The sequence below is a fragment of the Rattus norvegicus genome, chromosome 7, assembly GCF_021556685.1.
Source record: "Rattus norvegicus strain SHRSP/BbbUtx chromosome 7, alternate assembly SHRSP_T2T, whole genome shotgun sequence".
Classification (NCBI taxonomy): Eukaryota; Metazoa; Chordata; class Mammalia; order Rodentia; family Muridae; genus Rattus; species Rattus norvegicus.
Window position 1 is genome coordinate 81,972,975 of NC_141540.1, and position 18,553 is coordinate 81,991,527.

Sequence of the window (18,553 nt, forward strand, 5' to 3'; positions counted from 1 at the left end):
TTGATTTCCAGAGTGATTGCACCAGTTTGCAATCCCCCCCAACAATGGAAGAGCATTCTTCTTTCTCCACATTCTTGCCAATATGTGTTGTCACCCGAGGTTTTGATCTTAGCCATTCTGACTGGTGTGAGGTGGAATCTCAGGGTCATTTTGCTTTGCATTTCTCTGATCACTAAGGACTTTGAGCATTTCTTTAGGTGTTTCTCAGCCGAGACTCCTCTATTGTGAATTCTCTAGTTTAGTTCTATACCCCGTTTTTTGATTGGGTTGTTTGGTTTTTTTGATGGTAAGCTTCTTGAGTTCTTTATATATTTTGGATATTAGCCGTCTATCAGATGTGGGGTTAGTGAAGATTTTTTTCCCAATCTGTAGGATGCTGATTTGTCTTACTGACTATGTCCTTTGCCTTACAGAAGCTTTCCAGTTTCATGAGGTCCCATTTATCAATTCTTGATCTTAGGGCGTGAACCATTGGAGTTCTGCTTAGGAAATTTCTGCCTGTGCCAATGAGTTCAAGGCTATTTCTCACTTTCTCTTCTGTTAGAGTCAATCTATCTGGTTTTATGTTGATGTCTTTGATTCACTTGAACTTGAGCTTTGTGCATGGTGACAAATATGGGTCTTTTCTCTTTTTTCTAGATACAGCCAGCCAGTTAAACCAACATCATTTATTGAAGATGCTTTCTTTTTTCCATTGTATATTTTTGGCATCTTTACCAAAGATCAAGTGTGCATAAGTGTGTGGTTTTATTCCTGGGACTTCAATTCTATTCCATTGATCAGCCTGTCCATCTCTGTACCAATACCATGCAGTTTTTATCACTATTGCTGTATGGGAGAGCTTGAGGTCAGGAATCATGATTCCCCCAGTCATTCTTTTATTGTTAAGAATTATTTTTGCTATTCTGTTTTTTGTTTTTTTTTTTTTTTTTTTTTTTGCCTTTCCAGATGAATTTGAGAATTGCCCTTTCCATGTCTTTGAAGAATTGTGTTGGGATTTTGATGTGGATTGCATTGAATCTGTAGATATTTTTTTGTAGGATGGCCATTTTTTACTATGTTAAATCTGCCATTCCGTAGCCATGGGAGATCTCTCCGTTTTCTGAGATCTTTGGTTTCTTTCTTGAGACTTGAAGTTCTTATTATAAAGTTCTTTCACTTGTTTGGTTAGAGTTACCCCAAGATATTTTATATTATCTGTGGTATTGGGAAGGGAATTATTTCTCTAATTTCTTTCTTAGCTTGTTTATCATTTGTATAAAGGAAGGCCATTGATTTATTTGAGTTAATTTTATATTCGGCCACTTTGCTGAAGTTGTTTATCAGTTGGAGAAGTTCTCTGGTTGAATTTTTGGGATCACTTATGTATACTATCATATCATCTGCAAATAGTGATACCTTTAATTCTTCTTTGCCAATTTGTATTTCCTTGATCTCTTTTTGATGTCTTATTTTTCTAGCTAGCACTTAGAGTACTATGTTGAATAGATATAGGGAGAGTGCGCATCCTTGTCTTGTCCCAGATTTTATAGGGATTGCTTCAAGTTTCTCTACATTTAATTTGATATTGGCTGTTGGTTTGCAGAAAATTGCTTTTATTATTTTTAGGTGTGGGCCTTGAATTCCTGATCTCTCCAGTACTTTTAACATGAAGTGGTGTTGTATTTTGTCAAATGCTTTTTCTGCATCTAAGGAGATGATCATGCAACTTTTTTCTTTGAGTTTGTTTATAAGGTGAATTACATTAATGGATTTTCATATATTGAACCAACCTTGCATCCCTGGGATCAAGCCTACTTGATCACGGTGAATGATGGTTTTAATGTGTTCTTGGATTCTGTTTGTGAGAATTTTATTGAGTATTTTTGCATCAATATTAATAAGTGAGATTAGTCTAAAGTTCTCTTTTTTGGCAGGGAACTTGTGTGGTTTAGGTATCAGAGTAACTGTGGCTTCATAGAATGAATTCATAGAATGTTCCTTCTGTTTCTATTTCATTGAATAGTTTGAGCAATATTAGTATCCAGTCTTCTTTGAAGTTCTGGTAGAATTCTGATCTAAATGCATCTGGCCCTGGACTTTTTTTGATTAGGAGGTTTTTAATGACTTCTTCTATTTCCTTATGGGATATGGGCCTGTTTAGTAAGTTTACCTGCTCTTGATTTAACTTTGATATGTGGCATCTATCTAGAAACCCATCCGTTTCATCTAGATTTTCCAGTTTTGTTGAGTATAGGCTTTTGTAGTAGGATCTGATGATTTTTTTAATTTTCTCCATTTCTGTTGTTATCTCTCCCTTTTCATTTCTGATTTTGCTAATTTGGATACTGCCTCTGGGCCCTTTAGTTAGTTTGACTAGTAGTTTATCTATCTTGTCGATTCTCTCAAAGAACCAACTTTTGGTTTTGCTGATTCCTTGTATTGTTCTCTTTGTTTCTATTTTGTTGATTTCAGCCCTGAGTTTGACTCTTTCCTGACTTATACTCCTCTTTGGTGAGTTTGCTTCTTTTTGTTCTAGAGCTCTCAGGTGTGCTGTTAAGTTGCTGGTGTAAGATCTCTCCAGTTTCTTTACCAGTGCACTTAGTGCTATGAATTTTCCTCTTAGCATTGCTTTCATTGTGTCCCATGAGTTCTACATCTTGATCTGAAGGCAGCCAAGAGGAAACTGTGTCATATGGCCAGACTTGAGCATATACATGAGACTTCCAAGCCCATCCTCCTCATCAATATACTTCCTCTAACAAGGCCACACCTCCTCCAATAAGGTCACACCTTGTCACTTTTTACAGGCCAAACATATTCAAACCACTACAATCATACAGAAGTTATAAAATATTATATATCTATGCTTTGGTAGCATTTAGTGGCAATCACTCTCTTACCAATTATACCCCATATTTGTTTTGAAATATTGTTTATTCCTTGTGCTGCTGAATTACTGAATCATGAACACTCCACAACAGCCTGTTACCTAGCGTATGCCACTTCTAATTCAGAAAGAGCAAATAACCCAGAACACAATACTGTTTTCCTTAGTTCCTCTGTTGAGTAATCAAACTGTATGAGAAACTTGTCCCTCCTTCTCAATGGCCAGCAGAATTCCTGTGGTGTATGCTCACTCAGTATAAATTACTAGACCATATTTTATGAAGTCATAGACTTATTCCAGATAATCTGTGTTGAAGCAGTGTTTAACATCTAACTATAGTATGATTTAAAAAAGGCAAGAATATATAATCCTAAAGTAAACACATAAACATGTACCAAATGTTAGGGTTTCGAACCTAACATTCGAACCTAACTTGGTCTGTGCCTGGACAGAATACACCCAGACAACATGGGTCCATGTGGAGAGGTTTAATGAGAGAGGAAGAGAAGAGGAGGAGAGGAAAGGCAGCCAGCCATGGTCATGGGGGAAGGGGAAGTGGGCAAGAACAGAGAAGAACAAAGAACAAGATGGGGTAAGGGGAGTAAGAGAGAGTAAGAGGAGGAGGAAGGGGCAAGCACAGCTTATATAGTCAGGCACAGCTGGCTGTTGCTAGGCGACTGTGGGCAGAGCATACCTGGCTGTTGCCAGGTAGCTGTGGGGGTGGAGCTTAGACAGAATACCAACATTCCCCGGTTTTGGTTTAATTAAAAAGAAAAATTAGAAGGGATGGTGAAGCAGGGTCACTGTGATCTCTGTCTACTTCCTGCTTGCTTTGGGGCAACATGTCTCTAGGGAACCTAGGAAAGTGGGTGTGGGATGTTTGTCCAATCTTAGGAGTTGGCTATTTCCTTGTTTTTCAGGGTCTGTGGAACCATCTGAGGATAAGTCAGAAAGAACAGGTCCAATAGAAGCATCTGTGTCTGTGAGAGGAGATTGGAACATCTGGAAGTGGTTTCTCTGGAGCTGTCCTGGGTGTAAGCGCCTGGACTTGACAAGATGCTGGAACACACACACACATACACACACACACACACACACACACACACACACACACACACACACACACTAGGCAGAGAATAAGATTAAGCATGTTTGGGAGAAAAGAAAATTTTTCTTAGATGTACATTTGGAACCCAGAGGAATCCCACCCTTTGGGATAGGTAGTAAGTGGGAACTTTAGGCAGATGTACTTATCTGAGTGGAGTCTATTTGGTCCACGAGAGGTAGGTCTGGGTGGGTTTCCTGTAGCTTATAAGTTTACAAAAGAGATAACAATGTGAGTTAACAACATGAACATTTTTAAAGATCTGCAGAGCAAGGGAGAGGCTTGAGTACATGGGCGCAGGCGCACACAGCTGGGACACTGGTGCACACAGAGAGAATGTGCTTATGCGAGGGTCTTAGGGATCGCAGGTGCGTGCCTGGGAAAGCAGGCCTCACAGAAAGGGTTCCTGCGGAACAGGGTCAGACCTGCTTTTCACGGGTACAAACCAGGAGCTACAGCAATGAAGAAGGGAAGAGGGGGAGGCCTGGGGATGAAGCCATACAGAGATATTGTTTTCTGCTTAGTGTATATTAGACCAAAACATCCAGGAAATGGGGGCAGGCTGCGAAGACTGATAGACCTGTGAGTGAGAATAGGGATTAATTGCCCCGACCAGTGCTGGGGCTAGATTCAGAGCCAGTGCTTCTGAGCCAGAGAGCAGTCTATCCAGGCCTGGCCTGGCATTAAACTGTCTCAAAAAGAGAAACAGAGAAAGTTTCACCCAAGGGAAAAGGTCCTAGAACGAGGGTCAGTGAAAGGATCTATCCTCAGAGGCAGCATAGGTAGCTCCAAGCTCAAGAACGGTCCCCTGAAACCATGTGTACACCCGGGAAAATCAAGCTCTGAGGTAAAAAAAGAAAAGCGCACAGAGGTTGAGTAGGAACTGCTCACCAGCACGTGCTTGAAGAGGACGCTCTCCTTGGCAGGCAGCAGTAAGCAGGGCATCATGGTGATGGAGAGACCTGCTTGATTGGTGGAAGTCCTGAGTCCTACAGCAGTCAGCAGGTGGTGGTGGTCAGATGGCGTAGACGGTGTGGCGGAGACAGCAGCTATGATCAAATCCCTGTAATGCACATGGAAGTGGCAGCAGATGTAACAGCAAAGCCCAACAGCTGGATGCACAGCAGCCATCTGGGATCATGTGCGCAGAAGTGGCGCGCATCCTCCATCCCTACCCACCTTGGCTCCATTCCAGTGCAAGGCCCACAGTGAGCGACTGCACCCCCACCGGCACCAGTGGATAATGCTGCAGTGGCCTGCAGAGCACAGTGGCCTGGCAGGCCAGGAGGCCATGGGGAGATCATAAACCCCGTCCGTGTCATCCTGGTTATCAGCACCAATGTTAGGGGTTTGGCACCAATGTTAGGGTTTTGAATCTTGGCCCATGCTTGGACAGAAAACACCAAGCCACCATGGTTTCACATGGATAGGTTTAATGAAAGAAGAGTAGAAGAAAGAGGAAAGGCCAGCCATGGGCACATGGAGGAGGAGGGATGGGGAAGGGGGCAAGAGCAGCAATGAACAAAGAGCAAGAGCGGGTATGAGAGGAGTAAGAGAGAAGTAAGAGGAAGAGGAAGGGGCAAACAGCCCCTTATATAGTCAGGCACAGCTGGCTGTTGCTAGGTGACTGTGGGGCGGAGCATACCTGACTACTGCCAGGTAGCTGTAGGGGCGGAGCTTAGACAGAATACCAACATCAAAGATATATATATATATATATATATATATATATATATATATATATATATATGGATGAAAGTGTGGCTTAGTGGTGGTGGTTCTTGTGAGGTTCTAACTGTGGTCCAAATAAGATGAAAGAAAGAAAGAAAGAAAAGAAAGGAAGAAAGAAAGCAAGCAAGCAAGCTACATGGAGGAAATCTAATGAAAAATGAGATATTATATCAGAGGTTTAGTTACAACACAGATGAATGTATTTTAGCATCGTTTCTTCTACTGAACAAAAAATTAACTTCATCTTTAATGAACAAAACATTAACTTCTACCCACAAGGAGTTTTAAAACAACACCCAATAAAGTGCAAACCCCAGAAGAACACTAAAAGAATACTTAAAAATCTCTTCTGCTGTTGAGATGTTTCCAGTCATTTCTTCTATGGAGTAAATCACAGTGGGGACAGGTGATCACCCAGTTCTTAGCAAAATATTCAGAGAGGATTTTTCACTTATTTTTGATAATCTCTATATAATCTAGAAAACGTATCAGAGGGGATGAGGAAAGTATTCAATGTGACAGAGTCCGAATCACTTGCTGTTGTCACTCATAAAAATCCATGACAGGTTCAACCCAGCCTGGTAAAGCTGACAGGAGATAATCTGCACATATATAAGTAGTCAAGGTCCTCACGTACTATAGATGAATAAGTACTTGAAAATAGTCTTGGTTGAAAGCAAAAGCTATATTGGATAAATAATAAGTTGGGTCTATTGATACAGGTTTGTCATCCTGACATTTGATTGGTTGAGGCAAGAGGAGCAAAAGTTCAAGGACTGCTTTTGATACAAAATGACCCAACTAGACAAAATGTTTTTGTTAAAGATTCAAAATTACTGGGTATGAATAAAGAAGAACAGTCCTTAATGAAAATACTAAGACTTCTGGATATGAAAAAGAAAGCTGGAGAATGAGGATGACCACTAAGAAAATGTACCACCTAGATATAAGGTTCAACTCTCTGATGTGCACCATGACCACTCTTGTAGGTGTGACAAAGTGGATGGGGAAACATTCCACAAGGTCTCACTCCTAGAGGAAGAGCTATAGGCAATCAATGGCTGCCGAGAGAGTGAGAATAGTTTTGTCTAGAGATGAGCATGTTTATAGGTTTCTCAGTTATAAATGTGAGCCTTGAATGCACGCAGATAAAGCAAAACTAACAGCTCAGTCAGTCAACGGGCTCTCCAGGGCAGGAGCAGGAATTAAAAAGAAAAAGACAATTAGACATTATAGCATGATCCCAGCCAGTACTAAAGCTGAAGCAGGTTTATTATTTTCCAGTCTGCTTTTATACCACTTTAAGTATGTGCAAAATAATATCAGTTCTGGGTCAAAGAACAAGCAAGACAATAAACAAAATCCTGTAAACACCTTTCTAGGGGTTACTAGTCAGTAAGACCAAGACAAAAGGACTGCCACATATGCCAGAGCAGGCTCTGAGCTTTGCATTAACTCAAATGTAAATGCTCTTAATCTGGACCTATTTCCTGAGTCCTGGCCCAAAGTCAGATTCCCACCTTGAGCTTACTTCTTTTATCCTGGACAGATTCCTGCCAAGTGTCTAGAAGCAAGTGGCCCCAAAAGGCTCTCCACAGAGATTGTGTGTGTGTGTGTGTGTGTGTGTATAACTAATAACTAAAGAATAGGTCACAAATTCAAGAGTGGGTGGTGATACAAGAGGAGTTAGAAGAGAGATGGAGAGATATTAGTGCTCATGTATGAAATTTAAAAAAAAACATTAAAATTGAAATGCTAAAAGAGATTCAAAGAAAACCTTAAACAATACCAATTTGTTCAGGAAAATAGAATATAGATCCAAAGATATTAACAAAACTGTGAGACAAAATTATTTAAGTCCATCTGTAAGCCAAGAAAACTTGTAGAGGGAGGATGACAGAGAGAGAGAGAGAGAGAGAGAGAGAGAGAGAGAGAGAGAGAGAATGTGTATGTTAATGAAGCAATGATTAAGTACTTTCCAGAGCTGAAGCGACATGTTCATCTTTAAATTATCAATATGCAGTGCCTTCCACAAACCAGGTTTCTGCTTCTGCATAGGCTGTAGGAAGCTGTACAGAACATTGTTCCCTTCCCACATGAAGATTCAAACACCTGCATTTTATTGAATTTATCCAGGAGCTGGAGTTTCAGAACCAGTTGCCTGCTGTCTTTTAATGAGACTGGCTATGAAATCTGTCTTATCAGTGGCAGAGCAAAGCATGCAAAATCACCAACAGACCACACAAATGGGTAAAAAAGAGAGCAACCAGAGTTTTAAAAATTTGATGAAAACTGAAATGCTGAACCTTGCAAAACTATAATTGCTTAGAATATGCCAACACCAGAGAGCATGAAAGGCCTCTACAGAACATCACTGGATACTTATTACAGGTTAAGGAGGGGACATGAGATCCAAGAGTGCTTCCTCCTGCCATGGAAAGCAGAGGGAATGCTTAGAACTCCATTCTAGGGAATGAAAACTCCTAATCCTGGGTCCAGACAATCACAAAACCCAGTGAAGAGTTAGATCATTGGGAAGGCCTCACCCTAAGATTTAGGAACACAGCAGTTGCTTAAGATTAGGGAGGTAAAGAACAGGATGAAATACACATCCCCCATTTTGCACCATGCAAGCATGCTCCAAGCATAGAACAGCTACAGTTTACCAGTAATGGAGGAGAGAGAGGACATTTGCAGTTCCATATGCAGACATGATACAGGAAATGAAACAGTCTCCTTGTGCAAAGCTCATCACCATCTCAACCTCATTCTGACATAGAGAGAGAGGAATTGGGAGCGATGAGCCCTAAAGGAGCCAAAACAAAGGGGCCCAAATCCAGTTCAAGTCCCAAGGAAATTACCACTAACACAAGTGTTCTGGAGGAAAAAGACATGAGTCTGTTATACCCATATCTACTCTACATATGGTACCCAGCACTTAATTTTAAACAACGAGACAAATAATGATAAAGGTCCAACTCTTCAAGATGAAGAAATAGAGCCTGTGTCAGAGTAGTGAACTTCCAGGGAAGATGTCCAAGATACTGTGGATATTTTATGAGAGGCTCTAATAGAAGTGTGAGCAACATGCATAAGTTGGTGAACATTTTATCAGAGAAACAGAAATTATAAGACAAACCTAATGGAAATTCCAGAAACACAAAATTCATGACGATATACAATGTGCCAGATATAGGTTTTTTTTAAGGTGGGGAATACACTAAGAACATCTAAGAACTATGCCACAATATCTTTGTATACCTGTCAGAGAAGTTCAAAATAGAATGAAAATTCTTGAAGGATGAAGAAACACAGAATTCTTATCATGAGCTATGCAACCCAGATGACAATGGGGTGTTATCTAGAATATAGTAAAAGAATGAAGACAGAATTTTTAGTTCAGAACTCTATAAGAGAGGTTATAAATATGTTTAAACACAGACCCAGAAATTTCATTGCCAATAGGCCATCACCACCTAAAAAATTGCTGAAGAAATTTTGCACATGACAGAACATCTTCAAAATGACAACATGTGTAAGCTTATGTCTACACACAATCATCCAAAAATTAAAATTTCTATAAGTATTTAAAAGTGAAAACAAAAAATATTTTTTACCATTTTAAAACCCTCTAAAATTAAAGAGTAGTCTAAAACAGATCTGAACAATTTTGCCATAAAGAGTCATTTGGGAAATACTTTAGGTTCTGTAGGTCACATGATATACATGGCAACTAATCAACTCTGCTACTGCCCTCCATTGGTGTGTGAGGATAATGGGTATCATGCGTTATCATAAAACATCATTGAGAAAATAGATTGCAACCTCTTACTGTTACATGAATTTTGGTTTCTAACGTTTAAAAGAGAAAATAATAAGGACTGGAGTGATGACTCATGGTTAAGAGCTCTTCCAGAGGTCCTAAGTTCAAATCCCAGCATTACATGTTGGCTCACAACCATCTGTAATGAAATCAGATGCCCTCTTCTGGTGTGTCTGAAGACAGCTACAGTGTATTTATATATAATAAATACATAAATCTTAAAAAAAGGAAAGAGAAAATAATAGTAATAAGCTTTAGTATATAGAGTATGCAATAAACAATATATCAATAGTTCAGAGGGCAAAGCAGAACTGATACTGCTCATGCAAGATTTTTGCGCAAGTATAGCATAGATATATACTCTAATGTAAGTATATTTCATATAAGGATCACATAAATCATAGATCAGTATTTGGAGCTAGACTGAACAGGATTGCCAGGCAGGTAGGCGATAGATGTGCTTGTTGAAGATAACACAACCTGAACAATTCTTGCCTTTTAGTGAATGAGCAGTAATGAAAGCAGATTGATAGTTTCCATAAGTGAATATTTTAAGTAAGTTCAAATTCTGGATGACTTAATGGTCTTTAGCAATTTTGTTTGCCACACACACACACACACACACATATATATGTGTGTGTGTGTGTGTGTGTGTGTGTGTGTGTGTGTGTGTGTGTGTATTCAGTAGTTAAAATGCTTTGGAAAAATGTGTTGTACTCAACTATAAAGAAACAAATTCGTGGGGGGTTTTGTTGTTTTTTGGTTCAGGTTTTTTTTAATGAACAAATCAGCACAAGTTGGGGCTCACTGGTATTCTTGAAAATGTTTATAAATTGTTATTTGTGTTCCTTGTAAGGTTTAAATACCTTACAAGTCAAGAGCAAATGTTGATTACTCCCTCTAAGTTCAGCACAAGTGTCTGTACTCGTGTATTGTATGAGGAGATGCAGCCTAACATGTTAAAGAAAACCTACCGAGCATCAAACACTTCTAGGCAGGTGTAATTTAGTATTTGAACAGATAAGCTCCGTACAGAAATATCTTTCTTTGAGCAAAATTACTCTCTGAAAAATTGAAACAATGAACAAAATTATCTCTCACTCTTGGGTTAACTCACGGTGAGATTTAATATTCTCCCCCACCAATTGGCAGAACTTGGCAATGTACATGGGAAATAACGATCTTACTCTCAGAAACTGTGACAATGATGAATGTTAAATCTTTAAGCACGTGATTCCCTGCATGTGTGTGGCTGCACACAAGCTTCTTGACTTTCCGGAAGAGTAATAGAACAATGGCTTTGTATACTTTTGTTCCTTTCATTTGATAATTCTCAAAAGGCTTTTTGGACAGGGATTTTGTGCCAAACCGATACTAGGTTGTGAATTTCAAAGCAATTTTATCACTGCAGGGCAAGGCTGGGCACTCACAAAATATGGCTCTCAGATAGATGCTCAAGGTTTTCTATAGTCTTAGAACACACACAAAGGGGACCTAATTAACATGCCTGGGCTATAAATCTTGTAATCACCATGATTAACAGGTGAAACTAAAATTAACAACACCATACAATAGCTCAGTTGTCAAAAGAGCACAGCTGTAACAAACAGAGAAGGAGGAGTAAAAACAGAGAGCAACTGAAAGAACCCAACTGTACGGCTTAGGGATGGGTTTGGTTCTAACTCTTCCTTCATAGGATCCAGGCTCCTGGGTGCTCTCTCTTCCTTTTACTACTACACATGATAGCAGCTGTATCTGCCTTTTGGGGAAGTCTACAAAAGGAGGCTTTGAGAACCACTAACTCCTTGCTGTCAACGATGATACATTTGACCCTTAATATTTCTCTACTGAATGTAGCCAAAGACACCAGTTTAGTTTTATTTAGTCTTCTGGTAAGATAATATGTTCATTATATATTTCAAATATTAATAAATGTAGAAAAGAATAAAAGAGAAATGCAGACAAGTATCTCCTCCCTCCCCCCCACACACTATTTCCTTTGATGACAGTAGTAATGTAGTTCTGGACAATCACTGTGGGACATATAGGATTGAGTAAACACGCATGCCTAAGTCCTTTAGATCAATCAAATGAGACTAAGCAAAAGCAGTGAGGTCCCAGCCCAGAAAAGGTTGGCAAGGATTTTACTGTGCAATTTGTTGCATAACTTCTGGAGGATGATGAATTCACTTTGTCCTTTTTGTAATAATAGAAGAGATGATATTTGGTCAAAATGAAATATTTCTTCTGGGACTAAAAAGCACTTGCGATTGCTTGGTTGCATATGTTAACTGACACACAACTAGGAAAGCTGTAGCTCCCAATCCTCAAGTTTGCTTCTCTGGATTGTCCAATAAGTACCTGGCTTATGACCATGCCTCCTGCTCAGAGGGTCCTGGAGTAGTGAACACTAGGTAGCTGTTTTGATCTTTCTGTCCACTCAGGTTCCTCGACAAACAGATTCCCAGTCTCCCAAGAAAGGCTTAAGCTGTCCATGTGCCAAATCATGTGGTTTATCTGACTCTACCTGATGCTTACTGTGAGCTCCTTCATGAGAAAACCTGTAGTTCATAGGCTGCTGAACCAAAATACTCATTAGCAAGGAGTCATTCAGTGTACATTTTGTTCAAGTTTCACACACTCAAATCAAAAATTACTCAGAATGAAGTGACTATATAAAGCTTCACAGAAGCATGTTAGCTGATTGAGAGCTGCTTTGAAGATTAAAGCAGAGATATTTTGTGAATCTCTTTATGTGGAAAAATATTAAGTCATAAAACAGAATCATATTTAGATAAAAATTCTGTGTGAATTGAGTTGCACATTCAAATGAATTGATTTACTTACTGTAAGAGAATAATTGAAATCAAGAACGAATTACATAATTCAACATTAGTTTGCTGGATACTAAGAAAGAGAGAGAGAGAGAAAGAGGGGAGAAGGATAGAAGGAAGGGAAGAAGAAAGAAGAAACAAAAGGAAAGGAAATTAAAAACTACAACCATCCCCTATATTTGCTCAATTAGATCCTACCTCAGATATTGAAGTGCTGCCATTTTGAAGACTAGCCTCAACATAAAGTCTTAAGTTTTCCCACAGAATTTCATGTTCAACAAATGCGTATGAGACACATATATAAATGATGTTATTTAAAAATAGACTAGGTTTTCTAAATGAAGGTCTAAGTATGGCTGACACTTCTTTATTACTATATAATCCCTTAAACTAGAGATTCTCATATTTCTAAAACCATGGTGTCTGTAGCAAAGTGCATCATTTATGCTATTCACTGATGACAAATAAAAAAGGATGCATGGATAAAACAAACAAACAACAAAGAAATACTGACCACATAAACCTCAGGTGTGCTACTCGAAGGTAAGCAATCCATAGGCCAAAGGCCCTTTAGGGACATTCTTTGTGGCTCAAAGATTAAGATACTACATCGTAGATTATAATAAAGTATAGTCAACAAACAATGAGAAGTAAGTATGTATAAATGACAGCTATGCTATTTCTCTTTCTCCTTCCTGGTAGGCAAGCTGAGTTCAGTCAGGGCTAGTGTGGAATAGGTTTTTCACATTCTAGAATGAGCCTGTAAGTACTTAGGTAACCTCAGACGACTCATGGCCCACCCTGCATTCATTCTGAATTCAATTCACATCACAATAGATTAATGTTTTTGCTCAAATGAAGAGTTAGTCCTCAGATCAAGTCCCACCAATATCATTCTTTGTCCCGTTTCTAAAGGCCAGACAAGGTTAGGAATTGTCATTTCTTTTATCTTACCCTAAGCTTTGGTATGACAACCCACAGAGAACTTAATAATCACCAGTTCCTGAAGCTAATAATAATGGATTTAAGATCTATAAAATCATACCAGTAGAAGCAAGCAAGAAAAGTCCATTTTTATTAAAATGATATCTTTTTACTAAGAATAAGGACATCTAACATATGCGATGGGAATATAAAATGAGACAGATGCTGATTTTAATTATGCTTAATTAAAAACTGTACATGTGCAACTATGACAAAGCAAAGCATATTTGGCTTCAACTCTCTCTCTCTCTCTCTCTCTCTCTCTTTCTCTCTCTCTCTATCTCTCTTTTATTTTTTTGCTAAAAACACGTAGGATGAAATCCAGCTATTCAAGTATGAAATCAAGTCATTTCAAAGACGTTGTATAGAACTAAAAGTTGTAGAGTTGTTTCGGTGCGACTTTCAAATACAGAATAAAATGTTCATAGGTTTTCCTTGAAAAGTGGCTATAGAATTCAAACCCAGAGGTTTGGAGTGGATATTTGGGAAGACCTTTCTCTCCAAAATATTTACAAACATCATCTATGAGCAAGGCTCATCTTTTATCTATACTAAAGGCTTAATTTGCGATAACATTATTTTAATAGCAGGATGAAAAAACAGAAGAAAGAAGAAGAAGATTAGATAGAAAACATGGTGAGAATTATTTCATTTCTTCAGAATATCCCAGGTATCAACATTGTTACACTTTGGAGAAAGAAATAATACAATCAACCCTTCTATCAGCCATCAAACACTTATTCACACACACAAAAATATGTTCAAGAGTTTCAACCTCATAGATTTACTATAGAAATGTGTGCAATGGATTTTCATGCCAGGCACAGCCCGGTGAATATATAGTAGTATGTGACTGAATACTCTTGGTGCCTTTATAGAGTTTGTTTACATCAAAGCCATCAAGTTTCTCTCTATAATGTGGCATCCTCTGAGTCATATCATTTGTTTCTATCATATTTGATCTTAGTTTTATAGAATATACTTTTTCATTTCTTACCAGTAGCCCATGAGGTTGGACTTTGGTACTTACCACTGTAGTTGCTAGAAAGCCTATCAGTAAATTTGTTTTCAACTTTTGCAAATTACCCACTGGAAATAGGAGTAGAGACAGAAACAAAGACCTTGCAGGAGAGACCACTTCATCTACAAACTATAGCTTCTTGGAAACATTTTTACAATCACCTAAGAAAAGGAAAAACCTGGAGATGGTCTCCTGGCCAAGCAGCATGGACATGGCAGTCCGTGAATAACATGAAGTGTATGACTCTTCAGTTCCTCTCGGACTGTTCCTGAAGACCCTGTGGTAAAGCAAGGAACACCTTCCCTCTGAACAGAGATGTCAACATTTGTCATTATTTATCTCCTAGGTAAAAGAGAAATAACTCAAGAGGAGAATATGTGAAAAAGCCACTGGAGATATGGCTTGTCTGCATGAGGAGAAGACTAGTTGTGGTGTCTGGATGATGGTAAAAAGAGAATCTTGGTGTGAAGAAAACCCATAGGTCTACTGGAATAATACACAATGATTGTCATGTCTTTCCTTAATGTCTGCCAAACAGTGCATTCTGAATAGGAAGCATTCAACTAGGGTGGAGGATGACTTGTCCTGTGCATGTGAATCGGATAACCACTCAGTTCCTGAACAAAGACTTTAAGAGGATGCTGCCTGGAATGTAGGCTATCAAAGCCTCAGAGCTCAGATGCGATTTCTCTAAGGTTACTGCTTCTCCTGAATGCCTAAAAGAGATCTACTCACAGAGTCATCTTCTGACAACATAAAGCCTAACTCTGGAGAGAGATGGATTACGCAGTCACCCCAGTATTCTAAGACTGGAGGGCACCATGATTGTACCTTAAAGAAAATAAGAGGTAGTTCAGAGGAGGAACTACATCGATATCCCCTGATCTTTACTAAAGCAAAGAATTATGAAATATGTTTAAACATCTGTGAATCAAATAATTTGCTCACATATTAGGGAATTTTTATTGAACATCATCTCAGACCAGTGTCTTCCTTACAGTGAAGAAAGAAAGAATGTGAGTTATTTGAACGTCTGACCAGCCAAATAATGGCCAGAGGCTCTATTAAGTCTAAGGTATCAGCTGAGATACCTTGAGTGTTTGGGGTCCTCTTTTAAGGTGTAATATGTATGTTAAATTAGTGGTTAATACAAAGTTCTGAAGCTAAATATAAACTGCCCATACCCAAAATTCACTGGCTATGAACTAAGGATGAACATAAAGTTGGACTTACTACTCCTAGTGAAACAAATACAGAGGAACATAAAATATGCACTACTACTCCCTGCTCCACAGACTGCTTTATGGCAGACTTTGGGAGGAGTCGGGAGATGAAATATTCTTCTACTAGAACTAAATGCTCCTTAGACTTAGAGCCAACATTTTCTTTCCTTATACTAGCAAAGACCTCTGTAAAGTCTACCAACCTGGTAATTGCAATGAACTCCTGCCACTAAGAGTAGCCAATGTTGTGCCACACAGTTACTTGTGCATCTCTAATACTCCTATATCCAGTTAGAACTATAGACTAATGGTAATACCAACAACTGTAGAGAAAAAGGGAGCTCTGTTCCCTTTGGGGTTTAAAACTTGTTTACCCTTGTAGGCAAACCACTTATATCCACTGATAATGTTGGTTAAGTGAGAGGGAACATGGGAATGTGATATAGAAAACACATGAAAGGCTGGAGAAATGGCTCAGTGGTTAAGAACTCTGACTGCTTTTCTAGAGGTTCTGAGTTCAATTCCCAGCAAGCACATGGTGACTCACAACCATGGGATCTAATGCTCTCTTCTGGTGTATCTGAAGAGAGCAACAGTATAGTCACATACATAAAAATAAATAAATAAATAAATAAATAAATAAATAAATAAATAAATAGGAGCAAGGGCATCCAAGACATTCATTAAAAAAATGACAAATTCAAGTGACTGCATTGGGACATTAGAACTTTTTGCAGCCATAGTCCTCTGTGTTTTTATTTTATATTTTTTTATAAATTGTCTCTTTAAATATACAGTCTAACTTCTAGAATGTCTTATTTGTAAACAAGGGTACTTTCAAAAGCAATCATTTAAAATGATGTCATAGTATAATTGGGCTTAGAACCCTAATATGATAAGCCTTGTATAAAGAGAGGACATGTAGACCCAAACACACAAGAGCTGAAATGACATGCTAATACAAAAACAGCTGTAGAGGAACTGAGGCATAACTGTAGATATACTATAAGATAAGACAGACACAAGAATATTGGAATCTAGAAAAGAAGGACCCTCCATCTTAAGGTAGGTCATAGGGATGGTATCCCTTTATTTTCAGATTACTATGCTTAATTACTGCACAAGAATAAAACCTATCCAGTGTACAGTGATTTGTGACAACCACCCCAGGAAAACAATATACCAACAGAATTGAGTGCTTTTTCTGTTAAAGGAATTTCATTCATGTACATATTTTAAGGTTGAAATGAGTTACGAAGATGCTACTGGATTCCTGTGGACCACTATTTTCTCAATTATTAATCTTTGTATCAGCTACATACAGACAAACCAATTAACACATTGAGGAATATACTTCTTTTGGTTTTCAGCACAAGAAGCTATCTGTTCTAGTTTTTTAAAAGGCATCTATCATATACCTAGCAGTATAAAAGCATCAGTGCACTAATCTTTTACCAGTAAATGATGGAAGCAGGTAGCTAAGGTTCCCATTCCCATGCCGAGTGTTGAACATCTAAGGTGATTCTACATGGTTCCTCAGATCATCCACTGCAGTAAGCAGAACAAAGGTGAATGTGTCTTAATGTCTTTTATGTCCTTCCTTGTTTCAGTTTTTTTCTTTTATTTATAATTTTCTAGGATCTCTTTTCAAGTTTAACATACAGAAGTGAGCAGTCTACCCAAGAATCCAAGATTAAAAAACAGGCAATGAAGTTGATTTGGAGGGGTTGGTATCTTAAAATAATCCCTAGTATATTATCTTCCATATAATTGTTCTTTTACAAATATTATGTTACAAGAATAAAGACACAACAGCATTGAGTACTTATTGTACATTATATGCATATAAATAACTGCATATGCAATACTATATTCTTGTAGTGATCCAGGCTATATATTGTCTTCTTGCCAGCACGAATATTGAGAGCAAATTTATTTTTTTATTACTTTTTTATGAATTCTAAAACATTGATATAATCATGAAATCCAATGCTGAAAATGATAGCGCTAATACATAATAGGCACTCTGAACGCAGTTAACAATGTCTTCAAAGGAAATGGCTTGCAAAGGTCAGAACCAAATTAAAACTGTGTGCATTCTTTTTGCTTAGGCAACAGCAAAGGTATTTCTTTTTTTTTTTAACTTGAGTATTTCTTATATACATTTCGAGTGTTATTCCCTTTCCCGGTTTCCGGGCAAACATCCCCCTCCCCCTCCCTTCCTTATGGGTGTTCCTCTCCCAACCCTCCCCCCATTGCCGCCCTCCCCCCCCATAGTCTAGTTCACTGGGGGTTCAGTCTTAGCAGGACCCAGGGCTTCCCCTTCCACTGGTGCTCTTACTAGGATATTCATTGCTACCTATGGGGTCAGAGTCCAGGGTCAGTCCATGTATAGTCTTTAGGTAGTGGCTTAGTCCCTGGAAGCTCTGGTTGCTTGACATTGTTGTACATATGGGGTCTCGAGCCCCTTCAAGCTCTTCCAGTTCTTTCTCTGATTCCTTCAACGGGGGACCTATTCTCAGTTCAGTGGTTGAGAGCAAATTTATTTTAAACAGCAAGACAAGTCTGCTGTGGAAAGTTGATAATTTATAACCTTATTAATATTATTAAAATAAAATTAGATTCCTACTGTTTACATTATCTCAGAGAACTACACAGATACCAGATCTTTGCCTCACAGATGACCCATGATTAGAGATCATGTGTCTTTCCTCACATTTTGCCCTTTAAAGTCAGATACTCTTTTATTAAAGGTTATAGAAATGGTTCCATGAAAGAAATCTATCTGAAAACTTTTCCACATCCTAAGATGATTTTTTTCTATCTCTGAATACAAAAAGTCCAGAGAAAAGTGGGCTATAAATGAATGACTGCAGAATCTAACTAAAATGGCACATGACTTTGTCTGTTGAAATTCAAGCTGGAACATGTGGGATCTTTGACTTGTTCTCTGTCATTCCAAA